The following is an 18871-nucleotide window of genomic DNA, read 5'->3' on the forward strand; positions in this document are numbered from 1 at the left end:
ACCCTGGGCCCTGGACTGGCCACAGCAGACAACAGGGCCTAGAGTGCCACGGCCCAGAGCTGGACCAGCCCCACAGGGATGCTCCATTGGCCAGCCGAGGTGCCCAGCCCACCAGGGTGGACAGCCACTGGTCCAGCTGCTTGAGGTCTGTGGGGCCTGTCTGGCCTGGCTTTCCTTTCCACGCAGGCAGCAGCTGCAGGAAGCCTTCGGAAGGAGGAAAACTGGGCCTGTCTTGGCCCTGCCTTATCCTGATGCCTGTCAATCACACCCAAAGCCTGGGGAAGGAGGAGCCAGAGTCCCCCATTGGGGCCTCCAGGGCTTGGGGACAAGTTCCTCTGAAGCAGCTTGGAAAACCTCCCAGCCGCTGCCCTGGGCCTGGATTCCTGAGCTCAGTCAGAGCTGGTGGCTCTGTCCAGGGGTGACAGCCACTCTTACAGACGCCTACCTCGTCCCAAGGCCTGGCCTTGTCCCTTCGTCCAGACCCCTTCTCCCCAGTGTCTGACTGTCAGGCTCAACCTGAGGCCCGGAGGGAAGGAACAGCTGTGGGGCTGATGAGGGAAGTCTCTGGGGCCATCCCTGGAGGATCCGGGAGAAGGTGCCTGGCTCCTGACCTTTGACGTATCAAAGAACTGTGTCCTACATGGGGGAAGAGGAGAACAGGGGGAGGTAGGGGTGTGTCCTTGGGGTGCAGATGGATGGGGCAGGGACAGGGGCCTTGGAATGTCATGGTGTGCCAGGTCCCTGGTGGCTCTGGGAGATGTCTCGGCCCCCAGCTCCCCTATTCCCTCCTGGCAAACTGGGACCTGGGCAGGATCAACCTGCTCCAAGGCAGGCGCTTTGCCCTGGAAGGGATGAGGGGCCAATGAGGGCTGGATGGGGCTGGATGGGGGCTGGATGGGGCCTGGGGGCAGGCCCGCCATACCTTGCAGAGCTGCCTCCAGTGATCTGTCATGGAGGTTGCTGGATAGACCCTAGAAAGGCACAGATCAGGGAGCAGGAACTGGCCCTGGGCCCCAAAATGCAGCTACAAGCCTGGCAGTGGGGAAGGCAGTGACAAGGGTGAATGGCATGGAGGGCGAGGGCCTCTCGGGCCACAGGGTGGCAGAGTGAATGCTGATGTTTGCACACCAACTTCTCTGGTTGGTGGTCAGCGCCGTCTTGGGGCGGGGTTCCCACAGTGCAGGCCCAGGGTAGGCAGCGAGGGCCCATAACTGACCGTGGGCGAGAACGCGCAGCCCTGCAGCTCTCTGGCCCCCAGACCCCCCTCGGGGGAGCAGCTGCTCTCGTTTTCCGTGTCCTCCCCAGGTGGGGGCATCCTTGGGCCTGCGATGGTGGGGGCCCGCCTCCCTCGCTTGCATGCTCTTCCTTCTACACTGGCCCTTACGAATGTTTGATTGCCTGCAGTCTTCCACTTACCTGCTTTGCCGCTCGCCCAAGGGGACAGTGTCTCCTCTTTCCTGGGGGCTGTTGTCTTTGGGCTTCAGGTCACCAGGCTGTCTTGCCCCCCTCAGCTCCCCAGTAGGCTCCAAAATATAGGACTTTGAAGGCTTGTTCTTGTTAGTGAAGGAGGGATGGTCTCTTGTGACTTCTTCCATCCTCACAGAAGCAAAAGTCCCAATCAGCTGTCAATTTGCAACACATTTTTAATGACTTATTGGTTTTGTCCTGTGCAGAAAGTTATCCTTGTAAGATAGAGACACACAGCAGCCCCCCGTGGCTTCTCTGAATCCCCACGTGATTGCGTTGTTTATCACTCTGATGTTTTGGTGTTGAACGTGAGATACGCGTCTGACCCTTTTCCTCAGATAGCTCTTGCTGTCCCTACAGCACTTACATTGAATGACCCAGGTTTCCCGGCACCTACTTGAGACATTTCCTTCTTCACAATATGAAAATGTCATATTTTCAAACACGTTGAAAACGCGTGTGTGTTGACATCTGGACATCCGAGTCGAGCCGTTTATCTGTTTACTCATGTGACACCACCTCATGGGTTTAATCATAGTGATGTTGTTTCATGATATGTTTTCACGTAAACTTTTGCTTTTTTGTCCTAAATGTTTTGTTGGTGTTTTATGGGAATCGCAGCGTTTTAGATGAAGCTGTGGAGGGTTGCCATACTCATGATGTTAAATATGTCTCCTCACAGGCATAATCTGGTCTTTCATTTGTTTAAAATATATCTGTGTCTTACAGAGCATTTACAGTTTTTCTTCATGTAGAATTTTTACATTTCTTTTAAATTTTATTTCTTGGGATTTTATTGATTTTATTGCAATTTTAAATGGGATCTTCTCTCCCATTTTATCTTCTGAATTTGTTGTTACTTAGGTGTATTTATTTTGTACTCAGCTGTCGGGCAAAACTCTCCTCTGGTTTACAACAAGGTTTAGTTGATTTTCTTGTTGGTTTTTCCAGGTACACAATTATATAATCTGAAAACAGGACTAATTTTATCTCTTTCTTTGCAATTTTGAAAGCTCTAGTTCTTTCTTTTTCTCATGGCCTTGGCCAGCACCTCTGTAGCAAGGCTGAATAATAGTGCTGATGGCTGCCTTCTTATTTTACTCCAGTCTTAATGTGACTTGGGGATGGGTTTCCCATTAAGCAAGACGTGGTTTGGGGCAATGTTGGCCGCTCCATCTCATGCGGGAAGCTTCCATCTGTTTCTATCTTATTGCCGTTTTTAACTTTAAGTGAGAATGAATGTTGAATTTAATCTAATGCCTTCTTCAACACGGACGAACCATGCCAGCAACGTCCCCCTGAGATCAGCCCACTTCTCTTGGAGGTCGATATTCTAAATGTGTGCTGGACTCCATCTGCCAGTATTTTATTTAGGATTTTTGCATGGATACTCATAGAAGACCTTGATCTTTGTGCATAATATTTGTTAGGTTTTCATATCCGTCTCATGATTGACTTATATAAGAATTCAGGAACTTTTCCTCTTCATCTATGCTCTAGAATGGTTGAGTGGCATTAGAATGCCGTGTTCTTTGAGGCTTTAATAGAATTCCTTTGTTATATTACCTGGGCCTGGTTCTTTTGAAAAACTAGCTACTTGACAACTTCTTTCTTTTTCTTACAGTGTTCTATTCAGATTTCTATCTCCCTTTAGTTACTAAAGTTTTGGTAAACTATGTTGCCTAGGAGAGTATCTGTTTTATCTCTTTTTTACATTTATTTGCATAGAGTTGAACAAGATAGTTGCTCATTTATGTTTCTTTTAAGTTACTCTGTTATTTTCACCATATCTTTTCTTATTTTTGTCTATTTCCATATTTCTTTCTTTTGAGTTTCTAGCATTTTATCTATTTTACGATTTCTTGTTAATTTTACCAATTCTTTAACCCATTAATTCTACTTAGGGTGCTAAGAATTTTATTTCCTTTTTTATCCTGTAGCATATTTTTTGTTCTTTTAAAAATTGAGGTGAATGCATATAGCTTTTATTTTCATTTATTCTTCCTAATTAATGTTAGCATTTATTTGTGAGAACAGTTTTAGATGTATCCTATAGGTGCGAATAACTTGTGATCCTATTATTTTTTATTATTCTATATATAATATACTTTATTCTTTTTGCTGTTTTCTAGATATTCTGAAATTTCAGTTTGGGTTTTTTCATTGTCCCAGGGATTTATGAAAAGTACATTATTTTTTTCCCTACGGGTGGTAGAGGCAGGGACTGTTAGCTTTCTGATTTTATTAGTAAATTCTAGTTTTATACCTTGTGTACATAAAGTTGACTGTATAATTTCGAATTTTCAGAATTTGTTTCCTAAGTGGTACAACTTGTTGTTAATTTTTATGACTGTTCCAGAAGGACTTTAAAAGAAGGTGAAGTTTTAGTTTTCAGAACATAACATCGAAGAGGTATCAGTCAGACCTTTCTTATGATCTTACTTCTGTCTTTTATAGTCTTGCTGATTTTTAGGCCATTCAATCTGTGATTGGCCCAGAGAGGTGAGAAAAGGCTCCCGGGCCCTGGGCTGCCTTTCCTCTCAGGTGACATTGCCTCATTAACGCTGATGCCGTGTCACCGTGGGACATAGACCTTCCCAACTCTCGTAGCTTCACTGCGAGCTGCACCCCTCACCGTCCTTCACCTCTCTTTGTCTTGTTTAGAGATTTGGCTGGACTTCAGCCTTTCCTGGTATTAAGACTGTAACCTCTGCTTGCTTTGTTTCTGTTTGGATTTGCTGACATGGTCAATCCTTTTATTTATTTTATTTTCAGCCTGCCTGAATCTGAATATTCAGCTGACAGTTAGGTATTGTTTTATGATTAATCCTTATAGTCTCGTTTTCCTAATAGACACGTTTAGCTCATCTTTGTCCATTGATATGGTGACACATTTGCTCTTAGTTTTGCCGTGATGTTTTCCGTCATGCGTGTTTCTTGACTTTCCAAAACCTTTCACTATGTGGCTTGTTTTCTTTGTGTGAGTACAGTGTGTGCAAGTATTATCAACAACTCTATAGAATATTTGAACCCCTAATTTCTTCCAATAGTGTTTATTACTTCATTACTAGTAGCAATAATGAAATTAGAATATTTACTTTTTTCCTATTCCCTTTTTTCTCTACTATGTAGTCATAATTGATCTTACAATTCTTAATATTTACTTTTGTACTATTGCATATTCCTATTCTGTTTTACTTAATTTAGGAATTGTATTAGTCTGTTCTCACATTGCTATGAAGAACTACCTGAGACTGGGTAGTTTATAAAGAAAAGAGGTTTAATTGGCTCACAGTCCCACAGGTTGTACAGGAAGCATGGCTGAGAGGCCTCAGGAAACTTAAAATCATGTGGAAGGCAAAGGGGAAGCAGGCCCATCTTACACAGCCAGAGCAGGAACAAGAGAGTGAAGCGGGAGGTGCCACACACTTTTAAACAATCAGGTTTCGTGAGAACTCATCACTATCATGAGAAGGGCAAGAGGGAGACTGTCCTGTGATCCAGCCATCTACCACCAGGCCCTCCTCCAATACTGGGGATTACAATTCGACGAGATTTGGGTGGAGACAGAAATCCAAACCATATCACAAACGTCAAACAGTATCCTCAGCTATTAAAGATGAGGAAATCAGTGTCCCTACCTATCCTTCCATCACTGCTCACTGCAGCCTCTACCTCCCAGGCTCAAGCAGTCCTCCTGCCTCAGTCCCTCCAGCAGCTGGAACTACAAGCGCATGCCACCATGCTCAGCTGGTTTTTTGTGTATTTTTTGTAGAGGCAGGGTTTTGCCATATTTCTCAGACTGGTTTCGAATTCCTGGGCCCAAATGATCCACCCTCTTTGGTCTCCCAAAGTGCTGCGATTACAGGTTCGAGCCACCTCGCCCAGCCAACATCATTTCTAAATTCTGAGAACATTTCACGTTTGATATCCTTATCTGCCGTAATAAACTCTACGTTTGTTTTAATTTTACTCCTGTGATTAAGTAGATTCGATGCTCATTTTCATTCTTTTTGCGATGGTCTTTCTACTTACATCTGGCTTTGCCTGAAATTTATAGTAGTACTTGTCAATAGTAAATTCTCAATAAGAATGTATGGAAACCGTGTTTCTTAAGTTGTTGAATGATTAAAACGTCTTTTTCACCTTTATACTTAAATTTCAACTGTCTTCTAACAGCATGTTGCCATCGGAGGCTAGTCAGACTTTTCCCTTCATTAGTGACTTGATTTTGGAGGAAGCAGGAGGAAGGAGAGAGGCTGGCTTTCTTTAGGATTCTGTCTGTATTTGAGAAGTCTGGTAAGTATGTTGGAGGATACATGTTGATGCTGACTGTACTGTGTTCTCTGGGACCCACTGTGCCGTTTCAATCATTCAAGGCCCCTTTTACTTTGGTAAAGTTTCCTTCCTCCTGCCGTGCTTGGGCCTGGGGCCACCGTGGTCCCAGAGCCCCAGGTTGGCATGTCTCTGCTCGACTGTCCTCCTGGGACCTGTGCGCAGCATCTGCCCAGCCGGGACCAGCAGTGCCCTCCAGCCCCTTGGCCCGAAAGTCCAATGGCTGATCAGCCTGTCTTGCAGTGTGGCCTCCAGCAAGTCCCTTGCCTGCCTGGTGTGGGGTGGGGGCTGTGCAGAGGCTGTGGGGGTCTGCAGCCTTGGCTCATGCAGGGTACTGCACTAACTGCGTATGTGCTGCCGTCTAGTTATTGCTCTTGTTATTGATGATGATATTTCTGTGACTGTTGGTGACTGTCCCCCAATTTCTGTGACTGTTGGTGACTGTCCCCCAGTGCTTGTTGGGCATGTTCTCCTGGCCTGGCCTGCTGTGGCCACTGAGCTAACACCACAGCCCTTGATCCCAAGAGCATTGCTATCCTATAAGGCTGGAGCATTACTCTCCTGTAAGGCTCAGGCCTGTCTCTGACGTGGAGGGACAGGAAGCCTCATGCGTGCTGGGGGGTGTGGGGTGGTGCAGCGGTGGTGGAAAGCGGTCTGGCAGTTCCTCTAAAGCCTAAACCAAGTGCCCACGCCACCCAGCAACTCCATCCGAGGTGCATGCTGAGCATCCCAAATCCCAAACTTGAAAATTCAAAGCTTGTTGCATGCTGACGTGACACAAGGCTTAAAGGAACTGCTCATTGGAACAATTATAATTTCTGATTTTCAAACGTGGGATGCTCAGCCTACCAGAATAGTGCAAGGACTCCAAAACTTACAAACATGTGAGAGCCCAAACACTTCTGGTCTCAGGTATCTCAGATAAGGGACACTCAACTTGTACGGGCCCAAGAGAAATGAAAACATATGTCCACAAATGTCTTTGGCAGCATTATCTATAAAAGCCAAAAAGGAGAAACAACTCAAATGTCCATAAATGGGTACATTATTAAGTACAACGTGGCCTCTCCACACACTGGAATATGACTCAGCAATAAAAAGAAGTGAAGTGCTGACGTCGCCACGTGGACAGACCTTGAGAGCGAGGCGCTAAGTGAGGGTGCCCAGTCACAGAGCCCGTGAATGCTCTGGCTCCGTTTCTATGAACTGTCCCTAGAAGACAAACCTGAGGAGACAGACAGGAGCGTTGCACTTGCCTGGGGCTGGGGGTCAGGGGTACGGGGTGCCGCCAGTGGGCACAAGGTTTCTTTTGGGGGATGATGAAAATGTTCTCAAGTCAGATTATGGTGATGGTTGTGCAATTCTGTAAATATGTTAAAAATCATTGAATTGTATACTTTCAATGGGAGAGGCCATTAAAAATGGAACAAAAAAGTAAACACATCCTCAGCACACGTAACTTAAAAAATGTTTGTTATTTTTGTTTATTTATTTATTTTTAGAGACAAGGTCCCACTCTCTTGCCCAGGCTGGAGTGCAGTGGTGTGATCATAGCTCACTGCAGCTTCAGACTCCTGGGCTCAAGCCATCCTCCAGCCTCAGCCTTTTGAGTAGTTGGGACTATAGGCATGTACCACCGTGCCCAACTAATTTTTCTTTTTTCATAGAGATGGGGTTTCACTATGTTGCCCAGAGTGACCTCCAACTCTTTGGCTCAAGCGATCCTCCCCCTTCAGCCTCCCAAACTCCTGGGATTACAGGTGTGAGTCAACATGCGCCACCAGCACAACGTTTTATCAAGGCATGAACCCACCAGGGGAAGGGCAGGTTGTCACAATATGTGCCTGGGCCTAGCCAGGAGCTTTGGGAGAAATGGGCTCAGCCCACTTTTTCTGAGACAAATCTTGTATTGTTTTTCCTTCTCTCCCTCTCTCTCTCTCTCTCTCTCTCTCTCTCTCTCTCTCCCTCTCTGAGACTGTCTCACTCCATTGCCCAGGCTGGAGTACAGCGGCACGATGGCAGCTCACTGCAGCCTTGACCTGCCAGGTTCAGGTGATTCCACCTCAGCCTGGGTAGTTGCGACCACAGCTGCAGGCCACCATACCCGGCAAATTTTTGTATTTTTTGTAGAGATGGTGTTTTGCCACGTCGTCCAGGCTGGTCTCAAATTCTGGGCTCAAGTGATCCTCCTGGTTCAGTCTCCCAGGGTGCTGGGATTATAGGTGTGAGCCACTGCGCCTGGTCTGCTTTTTCAAATAATATTGAAAATTAAATGACATAGAGAAAGGGAGTCTCACTGCAATTCTTTTAGATTTCAACTCTGTTAATAGTGTGGGGAGTGACATTCTGATATGTTGATATGCACGTTTCAGGGTTTCTGAATCTTGGCACAGTCAGCATTTTGACTGGAGCGATTCCTTGTGGGGGTGTCCCGTGTATTGCAGGGTCTTTGGCAACCCCATCTTCCACCCACGGATACTGGTAGCTTCCCCTGCAGTAGAGACTCTCAGAACCATCTCATCTCCAGACTTTGCCAGAGTTCCATGGTGGTGCCGCTGGGACCTCACCCAGGGCCGGAAACTGCTGCTTCGTGGAGCACACCTGAGGTCGCTGGCGGCTTCTGAAACTACGTGGGCAGCTCTCCGCAATGCCGTGAAGTCATCCACCATGAGAGCAGGTCATTTATTCACCCACCCAGCCGGGTGCTGAGGGCCTTCTAGTTAGCTTTTTGCTATTTAACAGATGTTCCTGGCACGTATGCGTTTGCACAATGATTTCCTGAGAGTCAGTCTTCAGAAGTGAGATTCAGAATTGCAGGGTCAAATGTCTGCACATTTTTACTTTTGACAGAAAGGACGTGTACCTCCCAGAAGTTCACGGAAGTGCTCAGGACAACAGGATATTGTGAGGCCAGCACAGCAAACAGAGCAATGATGAGCAGCCAGTTTTGACTTTGGTTTCCTTATTCAGGAAATAAAACGGACGATCTGATGGGAAAGAGCCGTTTCGTAGGAAAGATCGCAGCAGGGATTAACACAACAGTTTGTGACTCGTTTCTCGACTTTTTAAAAGCCTTTGATGGGGTTGAATTATTTTCCACATCTCCGACACCTTGCTCAGAGTTTCTTTAACTTTGTGCGTTTTGGAAATTGCTTTCAAACTTTAATTTTAATCTTCTTTGAAAATGGGGCCCTATGAAACCACTTCCATTCAACGCGAGGCTCCTAAATGCCCAGGAAGAGTCATGCTTCTGAGGCTGCTCATTTTGGAAAGACTTTTATAACTAAGCAAAGGAAATGACAAAACGGTGAATCTTCCTGCACAGTTTCATCTCAGGCACCCACCATGGCCCCTCCCAGCCAGCGGCCCGAGCGTCTGGTTCCCACTCACCCTCTGCGGGGCCTCCTGCCAGGCCGGGCTCTGAAGTCCACAGTGGTCCACACGATTCCACAGCCCCACATCCCCCCAGCTCTCACCAAGCTCTCCCTGGGGTCTCCCCCACCCATCCATGGCCACCGTGCACCTGAGTCCAAGAAGCAGGCACGATCCTAAGAGCACACTTACAGGGCTCACGTCCTCCCAATGGGACCAGACACTGGGGGCCTTTCCTGGGAGCGAGGGCAGGAGGGGATGGTGGGGGCTGGGATCTCGAGCCCTCCAGACAATGGATGGCCCCGGGGACCAGGTGAGGATGGACTGAGCAGAGGGAGCCGGTGGCAGCAAGGCTGTGGGGCCCCCACAGCAATGGGTGGTGGGAAGGAGTGGTGAAGGTGGGCTCGAGTGGGCTTTTGGGTGCCACACTGAGGGGATTTGCTGGGGCTTTGGTTGAGGGCAGGCCTCTGCTGACTCAGGCATTGGTGGGGAATGCGGAGTCTGAGGGGTCTGGGGTCCGTGTTCTTGGGGAGGCTGTCTGGGGTTGGGGGTGTGGCTGCAGCTTGGATCCAGCCAGGGGCCTTGGCTATGAGGAGGGGCTCCCCTGAGTCCTCTGGAATCTGGAAGGGGTGGGGCAGGGGAGGATCGAGGACCTCTGCTGCGACAGGCACCGTCTATATCCCTTCCCAGCCCAGTAAAGACACAGTGAGAATGAGTCAGGAAGGACCAAAGGCCAGGGCAGATAGGCCTCAGAGGGGCCAGTTGCCAGGGCCCAGCTGGTGCAGGGCAGGGTCCCTGAGCTGGGGGCAGGGGCAGGTGGAGGCAGGGGCAGAGAGGTAACTGCAACAGAGGAAAGGGGTCTCCTGCTGGGAATCAGAACCCAGAGTGGGGAGCTCAGCCTGCGGGGAGGGGTGTGCCCTGTTCTGGGCGTGGGATGCAGGAATCCTGGGGCACAGGGACAGGCAGGGGCTGTGCACCGCTCCTCAGGGTGGAGCCCCAGCAGCAGTTCTCTCCTGAGTCCTCTGCACTGTGAGACAGACAGGTGGCTGGACTCAGGGGGACACAAGGCTTAGACTTGAAGGTGGGTGAGCCTCCTGGCAGGGGCCTGGAGAGCCCAGGTCAGGGCTCTGCTGGGCGGGGTGGACACTGTCTGGGGAGCAGGGCGTGCCTCCCACCTGGACTTGGAGTGAGGAGCGCTGGGAGAGGAAGGGCCTTGTCTCTGAAGGGCTCCTTCTTCTCCCAGGCCCTGGGCTTCCTCCCCTTCTCGTGGGGGTCCCCGGTGTGGGGAGGCGTCTGCTTTTTGCTGATTGGAGGCTCCACCTCAAGTGTTGGGCTCCTCTGAGGGAAGTTTTCACCCCCGTCCTGGGCTCTGATTAAATGCCTGGGCCCAGAACTGCCTCGGGAGGAAGATGGGCACAGAGAGACAGACACTGAGGGCACCTTTGGGATCAGTCGGAGGTTCCAATCTCTGTGCTACAGGCTGTGCCTCGCCGTCCCTGAGGCTGTGAGATGCAGGGGGCTGTGGCTGCTGGTGGCAGGGTTGCTGCTGCCTTCCTCTGAGAAATGACCCCCTGCCTCCTCCTGCTCCATGGGCACAGGGTTCCAATTCCCCCCCGCTCCATGGCACAGGGTTCCAATTCCCCTATGCTCTGTGGGCACAGGGTTCCAATTCCCCTATGCTCTGTGGGCACAGGGTTCCAATTCCCCTATGCTCTGTGGGCACAGGGTTCCAAGCCCCCCACTCTGTAGGCACAGGGGTTCCCAGCCCCCCACTCCGTGGGCACAGGGGTTCTTAGACCCTCCGCTCCGTGGGCACAGGCGTTCCTGGCCACTGCTCTGTGGGCACAGAGGTTCGTAGTCGGCCACTATTCAAGTTTCCTAGGGCTGCTGTAATAAGTGACCCCCAAACCAGTGGCTTAGAACAGCACACGTTGATTCCCTTGCAGCTTTGAGGGGCCGAAGTCCCACCGAGCAGGTGTCCCACGGCTGCTCCTCTGAGGCTCTAGGGGATAGAATCAGCTTCCTGACCTTTCCGGGGTGAGTCAGGGTGTCTTTTCTTGACTCCCAGGCGATGGCCCTGCTCTGGGCAGTGGGATGAACACCAAGGGACTCATCTACCCCCAGCCCCGACCCACATCCTTATCTACAGACTGGGGGGCAATGGATGGGGTCACAGAAACCCTTCGGAGCTTCCCTCTCCCCAGCAAATGGCCTGACCTGTGGCTGTCCATGTGACTGTGTGCGTGCCTATGCACGGTCAGGGCTAGGACCCACGTCCACACACAACGTGCACTCATGGTCCCTCCCCGGCGCCTCCCTGCAGACACCCGCACGCTCATCTGATGTGCGCCTGGATGCCAGTTCATAAACACACCCAGCCAAACGCCCCGAGGCTGCATTCCTCATCCCAGCAGACAGCCTGCTGGGCCCTCCCCAGAGCCCCGAGCGGTCTGTGTGCCTCCTCTGGGCTCATGCAGGCCTTGGGAGTTGTGGTGGTGGTGGCGCTCGTGGAGGGTGGCTCCCAGCTCCAGGGACCGCCCTCCGCTCTGGGGCTGGGCTCCGTACCTCCCAGAGGGCACGTGCTGCAGAGAAGCAGCCTCATGCTGCAGCCTGTCCCCTTTGATGCGCCATCCTCCACCCTGGCTGCACAGGCCTTGTCTGGACAGGCACCGACCGCCCCACCTCCTCAGCTGTGGGTCCCTGAGGGCAGTGAGGCAGGTGCAGCAGCTGCAGAGACCCTGCACCTGCCCATCCCAGAGCCCAGACCCCTTCTCTCCCTGTTCCTTCTCCCCTTCGATCTCTGGGACCCTCCCCACCTGGCCCCTAATCTTCTGATGGAAAAAGTGAGGCTGAAAAAACAAGTCATACATGAAAAATCATGGGCAGGGGCTCGGGGCAGGGATCTCCGACTCCTGGTCTGGAGCCCTGCCGGCCCGGCCTGTGGCTGGGACAGAACCCCTGGCCCTTTCCTGTGCTCCCTCCTCTCTCCAGCCCCGCAAGCCCTGCTGTCCTGGTGGCAGCACTGCCCAGGGCTGGTTTGTAGAGGGGAAGGCTGCGCCTCAAAGTGGTGGGCTCAACTCGGACAGGTGCAGTTTTAGAGAGGGCAGGTCACCAGGGTAGGCGTCTAGTCAAGATTCCCAAATTTGGGCAGTGCTAAAAGAGAGGCTGCCCAGCCCCGCCCTTCCCTGTCCTGCACCTGCCCTGCACCTCCCACAGGCGGCTGTGAAGCATCCGAGTCCTGTGTCCAGTCTGCCCTGATTACCCCTTACCTTCCAGAACAGGCTTCTAGGGACTGAGGCTGTTCTCCGGATACATTCCTATGAAAAGACGGGGTGCTGCGGTCACGGCAGGGTGGCCCTCACTGTGGGCTGGTGGGTCCCTGGTGTGCGCTGGGCAGGGCCCTTGGCAGGATGGAGCCAGCACTTGGTGAGTTCCCAGCCCATCTTTTCTCCTTATCGACCCTCCCAGTTACAAAACGCACCCCTGAGAGGCTAGGGAAGCTGGGAGGGCACCCCCACTGCTGGCCTCCAGGGTGGGCTGGAGGAAGCTGTCTGCTCCCGTCCCCTGCCCTCCCCTCAGGGCAGGACCAGTCTGGGCCTGGCTGCCTGGAAAGATGGACAAGAGGTCAAGAGGACGGGATCCCTGCCCAGCGGGGTGCAGGGCAGGGGGCAAGGAGGACAGCCTTCTCAGCCCCCTCAGGGCCAGGGGCCTGGGAAAGTGACTTCCGGAACCACCGTTAGCTCCAGAAACACAGACAAATGGACGGGAGGGGTAATTCCAGCTTCAGATAATAGCCCAAGTGGATTAGAAAGTTAAATGCAGAAATAAAACTATGGTTAATTCTAAGGTAAGATATATGTCTTACGTCAGGGTCTAGAAACACCTCTGGGGTGGAGGCCTGTTGGGGACATGCTGGGGTCCATACCCTGGGGTGAGGGCAGCAGTGTGGGCAGAGAGAGGCAGGGCTGGGAGCAGCTGCCCGGAAGCTTCCTGGGACCCCTGCCCTCTCCCTTCCCAGGTGTCTGCATCCTGGACGCGGCTGGGCCTGGGGCTTCACACCCTGACACCCACCAGTCACTGGTGTGGCTGCCCAGCTAGGGCGTCACCCAGGCATCGGCTCCCCCGGCTGAGGTCACCTCCTGGGGAGGGGTCTCATAAAGCCATGTGGCTCCTGGGGAACCCAGCATTTGCTTTTGGGGGGACCTGGGAAGGCAGCACACCCTCAATGCCCCCACCAGCCCCACACGCTCAGAGTTTTGGGGGTATGCACTCTGAGTGGATGTGAAAAGACCAAGTGGGGCACCCCACACCTTGGCACCCGCTGGCTACCCCATGGCCTGGTGGACGACCTTGCTCAGAGGGAGAAAATAAGGGGTCTCCTGTGCTGTCCCAGAGGGTCTCCATTTCTGCTTAGGCCAAGCGCAGCCTGTCGGGCCAGCCACACTGGGCTCCGGCCACCTGGCCCCAGCAGCCCAGGGAGGGAGGAGTGGATGCTTCCTGTGTCTGTGCCTCCTTCTGCCTTTGGGTCTTACCATTTTCACATGTGTCTTAGCAGTCACTTGTGAAATACGGCATTTTAAACTTCTGGAAAACTTCTAAAGGGCCGCATAAAAGTAACCAAGTGAAGGAAGAAGCCAAGGAGACAAAGACGCTCCATTGAAAAGCCTGCAAATTTACAAACATCTGCATTTCAGAAAACACCATCAGCAGAAAGCAGAGGCCCTGCCCGTGGGAGCAGCGCTCGCAGCCCGTGGGAAAGACGGTGGCCGGTGGCGCGGCTCTCCAGGCTCTCAGAGGTCAGCAGGAGGGATGGCCACTGGCGTCAGCGAGGTCCCGCGGTCTGTAAGGGAAGACGCACTGGTGGCCAGCTGTGGGAAAAACCATCCAACCTTGTTTTGAGTTAGAAACATGACAGCTATTTCAAATTTTGTTGGCAGTGATTTCTGCAGGCTTTTAATATTTTTCTCTGTAATTTTTGCTTTTCTGTATTTTCTGAATTTCCTGTATTTTCTTTAGAATCAGAAGAAGGGAAGGAGCTGGTGATGAGGCATGACCACTTGTCCCCCTGGTGCAGTTAGATATGAGTCCTTGGATGACGACGAGGGTCAGAGAGCATTTCGGCAGCGCCTCCCAAGGCACTGGAACCGCACCTGTCACTAGGTGCTTGTCACCATCCTGTGTTCAGGGCTAGGGTATCTCTGGTGGGGACACTACGGGCCCAGGACAGTGAAGTTCAAAGAGGGTTGGTGACTTGACCAAGGACCACAGCCAGGAGGACCCTCCTACCTGCTGTATTTTCTGGGCCTGAAGATTATCTGCACTTATTTCTGCCACGTCCTATTCAGCTTCTGCAAGCCTAAGGCAGGGCCTCACCCTGGCAGGCAGGCTCCACGGTGCTGGAACCCTGACTCCTGCTGTGTCCCACACACCTGGTGGCAGCAGGCCAAAAGTGGGGTCTGGAGCCCTCAGACCTGGGCTAGATTCTAGATCCTGGCTTGTCCTTCTGGCTGTGGTCCTTGGTCAAGTTGCCAACCCTCTTTGAACTTCGCTGTCCTCATCTGTAGGAAGTGGTTGGTAACATCCCTGTTCCAGCTCATAGCCCCTGGACTGTGCCAGAGCTCACAGGCCCCTGGGCAGTGCAGGGATCCTGGAGGGGTAGTCCCGAGTCACCTAGGGTTTGGTTAAAAAAAAAAAAAAGAGTGGTCTGGCCTAGAGGGTCTGCCAGGAGCACGCCATGAGGCAGGGTGTCTGGACAATGCTGCACTGGCCTACCTGCCTGAGGCCTCCTTGGGCCTCCCAGGGAGCCCACCTGTGGGACGGAGTGGGCAGTGCCCTGGCCTTGGCCTGCCTGCTGGAGCCGGTGTCTTGCGCCTGCATTGTGATGTCAAGAGAGCTGGTCCTGCTCTGGTTAGGAGGGTGGGTGTGGGCTCCCGCTGGGCACCAGGTGGTGCCGGGCCTGACTCATCCTTAGGGCCTAGCGGATACATGGGGCCCCTGCTGGTGCCCTTCCGGCCTTCAGTCTTCACTTTGTATTTCTATACTTATGTTTATTCTAAAAGTAATGCAAATTTGGTTACAAAACATCTGGAAAGAGAGAAGAGAAAACTAGCTGAACACAAGCATGGTTAGCATCTTCAGGGAATTTACTGCTATCCCTTACCCTGATGAAGCACTTTTATTCAGCTGCAATTGGTGTGTAGAGTTGGGAAACCTGCTCTTCCATCAAGCCCCAGCCTCCACGCAGACTAGACAGGCTGTGCACACTTCAATAGGCTCTATGCTCACCTAGACAGGCTCCATGCTCACCTGGACAGGCTCCACGCACACCTGAAGTCTTTACACACATCTGGAGGGACTCTGGACTGACCTGAATAGGCTCCATGCACACCTGGACAGGCTCCATGCACACCTGCAGAGTATACACATCTGGAGGGACTCTGGACTGACCGGGTAGGCTCCATGCACACCTGAGCAGGCTCCATGCACATCTGGAGAGTCTTTACACACATCTGGAAGGACTCTGCACTGATGTGAACAGGATCCATGCACACCTGGATAGGCTGATACACACCTGAGCAGGCTCCGTGCACACCTGGATAGGCTGACACACACCTGAACAGGCTCCATGCACACCTGGATAGGCTGATACATACCTGAACAGGCTCCATGCACACCTGGAGAGGCTGATACACCTGAGCAGGCTCCGTGCACACCTGGATAGGCTGATACACACCTGAACAGGCTCCATGCACACCTGGATAGGCTGATACACCTGAGCAGGCTCCATGCACACCTGGAGAGGCTGATACACACCTGAACAGGCTCCGTGCACACCTGAAGAGGCTGATACACCTGAGCAGGCTCCGTGCACACCTGGATAGGCTGATACACACCTGAACAGGCTCCGTGCACACCTGGATAGGCTGATACACACCTGAGCAGGCTCCGTGCAGAGCCGAAGTCTTCACACGCGCCTGACTGGATTCCACGCACACCCTGACAGTCTCTGCACACACCTGAAGAGGTGCAGACCTGCAGAGGCCCCCCTGGGTGGATGCGCCACCATTTACTAAGCTTTTCCTAGGGATGAGTTTTAACTTGTTCCTCTCCTTTTACGAGTTTAAATAACGTCGTGATGAGCTTGACTGGGCTTGAGGTTCTTGGAACGGACTCTGGGGAAGACATGGGCTGAGGTTCATAGAGGTGCTATTGGCAGCAGCCCCTGAGGGGAGGCCTTGAGCTGACCCCTGTCCAGCCGTGGCCCTGCCCATCTGTGGGGAGGGCTGCAGCTGGGCTGGCCCTCAGAGTTGTCCTGAATGGCAGGGTTGGGCCAGACCTCCATGGATGGCTACTGAAGCCCGCTGCCCCTGGCAGGTCCATGACCTCAGGCAGGTGGAGAACGTTCCCAGAAAGTACGGTGAGCCCAGCAGCTGAGGGTCCTGGGGGTGGGCAGTGGTGGCTTCACAGATCATACAAACCCAGTTTGGATTTTCTTTACAACAGATCCTTCAAGGGTAGTGGTTACAAGAGCAGGACTTGGGAGCAGCTGCTTAAGTCTGACTCCCGCACTGCTGCTGTGTGACCTTGGGCAAATCTCCTCACCTCTCTGGATTCTGGTCTTCCTTATCAAGTGGAATAACATCTTTACCTAGCAAAGCGATCAGGTATTGCTAACAGAGGCAGTGGGGCAGCCTGGTACCCAGATCTGAGAGTGGCTGCACTGGCCTGGCTCCTCCTGCAGCCTGCCCAGTGCTCGGGGCTCCTCAGGGGCCAGTGAGGACCGTCCTTGCCCGCTGGCAGGAGAGCTGGCCATCACCGTGGCACAAAACCATCGGGAAAGGGTGACTCAGTTGCCAGCATGGCAGGACTTTCCAGGGGCTAGGGCTGCAGTAGGTGGGGCTGGTAATGGCTCACAGAGGCTGTCATCCCTATTATCTATGTCCAGCCACCAGCACTGGGTGAAACATGCCACCTCCCCAACGCTAAAAAGACACATCCGCCTGGAACCTGTGAATGGGGCCGTATTGGAGAGGGCTCTGCACCTGGAACCTATGAATGGGGCCGTATTGGAGAGGGCTCTGCACCTGGACCCTGTGAATGGGACTGTATTGGAGAGGGCTCTGCACCTGGAACCTGTGAATGGAGCCGTATTGGAGAGGGCTCTGCACCTGGAACCTGTGAATGGGGCCGTATTGGAGAGGGTTTTGCACCTGGAACCTATGAATGGGGCCGTATTGGAGAGGGCTCTGCACCTGGACCCTGTGAATGGGACCGTATTGGAGAGGGCTCTGCACCTGGAACCTGTGAATGGGGCCGTATTGGAGAGGGCTTTGCACCTGGAACCTGTGAATGGGCCGTATTGGAGAGGGCTCTGCACCTGGACCCTGTGAATGGGGCCGTATTGGAGAGGGCTCTGCACCTGGAACCTGTAAATGGGGCCGTATTGGACAAGGCTCTGCACCTGGACCCTGTGAATGGGGCCGTATTGGACAAGGCTCTGCACCTGGACCCTGTGAATGGGGCCGTATTGGACAAGGCTCTGCACCTGGACCCTGTGAATGGGCCGTATTGGACAAGGCTCTGCACCTGGACCCTGTGAATGGGCCGTATTGGACAAGGCTCTGCACCTGGACCCTGTGAATGGGGCCGTATTGGAGAGGGCTCTGCACCTGGAACCTGTGAATGGGGCCGTATTGGAGAGGGTTTTTCACCTGGAACCTGTGAATGGGGCTGTATTGGAGAGGGCTTTGCACCTGGAACCTGTGAATGGGCCGTATTGGAGAGGGCTCTGCACCTGGACCCTGTGAATGGGGCCGTATTGGAGAGGGCTCTGCACCTGGAACCTGTGAATGGGGCCGTATTGGAGAGGGTTTTTCACCTGGAACCTGTGAATGGGGCTGTATTGGAGAGGGCTTTGCACCTGGAACCTGTGAATGGGCCGTATTGGAGAGGGCTCTGCACCTGGACCCTGTGAATGGGGCCGTATTGGAGAGGGTTTTGCACCTGGAACCTGTGAATGGGCCGTATTGGAGAGGGTTTTTCACCTGGAACCTGTGAATGGGGCCGTATTGGAGAGGGCTCTGCACCTGGACCCTGTGAATGGGGCCATATTGGAGAGGGTTTTGCACCTGGAACCTGTGAATGGGGCTGTATTGGAGAGGGCTTTGCACCTGGAACCTGTGAATGGGGCCGTATTGGAGAGGGTTTTTCACCTGGAACCTGTGAATGGGCCGTATTGGAGAGGGCTCTGCACCTGGAACCTGTGAATGGGCCGTATTGGAGAGGGCTCTGCACCTGGAACCTGTGAATGGGCCGTATTGGACAAGGCTCTGCACCTGGAACCTGTGAATGGGGCCGTATTGGAGAGGGCTCTGCACCTGGAACCTGTGAATGGGGCCGTATTGGAGAGGGCTCTGCACCTGGAACCTGTGAATGGGGTTGTATTAGAGAAGGTTTTGCACCTGGAACCTGTGAATGGGCCGTATTGGAGAGGGCTCTGCAGCTATCAGTTGAAGGCTTTCCGGATCAGCTTGCCCTGGGTTACCAGGCCAGTGCCCCTGGAGAGGGCCCTGTGAAGACAAAGGTAGATGGGAGGGAGGCACACAAGTCAGGGGTGCCTGGCCGCCACCAGAAGGAAAGAGGCAGGAAGGACCTTCCCCTGCAGCCTTGGGAGGAGCCCTGCCCACACCTGGGTTTC

The 18871-nt window shown here is 52.7% G+C and overlaps 1 protein-coding gene across 14 annotated transcripts in view; it reads left to right on the forward strand.

Moving 5' to 3' along the window:
- The window catches only part of COPS9 (COP9 signalosome subunit 9), a 394021-nt gene that overhangs the window by 123519 nt on the left and 251631 nt on the right, over window positions 1–18871 (forward strand). Inside the window, exon 1 of one of the 14 annotated variants that reach the window (XM_050751491.1) lies at window positions 661–664. The exons of 10 other annotated variants lie outside the window; for them this stretch is intronic. The gene's annotated coding sequence lies outside the window, so the exon portion shown is untranslated. Of the gene's footprint in view, window positions 1–660; window positions 665–6420; window positions 6425–11328; window positions 11333–12218; window positions 12223–18871 lie in introns of those variants that run through there. 3 more of the 14 variants (XM_050751507.1, XM_050751510.1, XM_050751520.1) reach the window with 3 other exon arrangements.

The sequence above is a fragment of the Macaca thibetana genome, chromosome 12 (genome assembly GCF_024542745.1).
Source record: "Macaca thibetana thibetana isolate TM-01 chromosome 12, ASM2454274v1, whole genome shotgun sequence".
NCBI classification, from domain to species: domain Eukaryota; kingdom Metazoa; phylum Chordata; class Mammalia; order Primates; family Cercopithecidae; genus Macaca; species Macaca thibetana.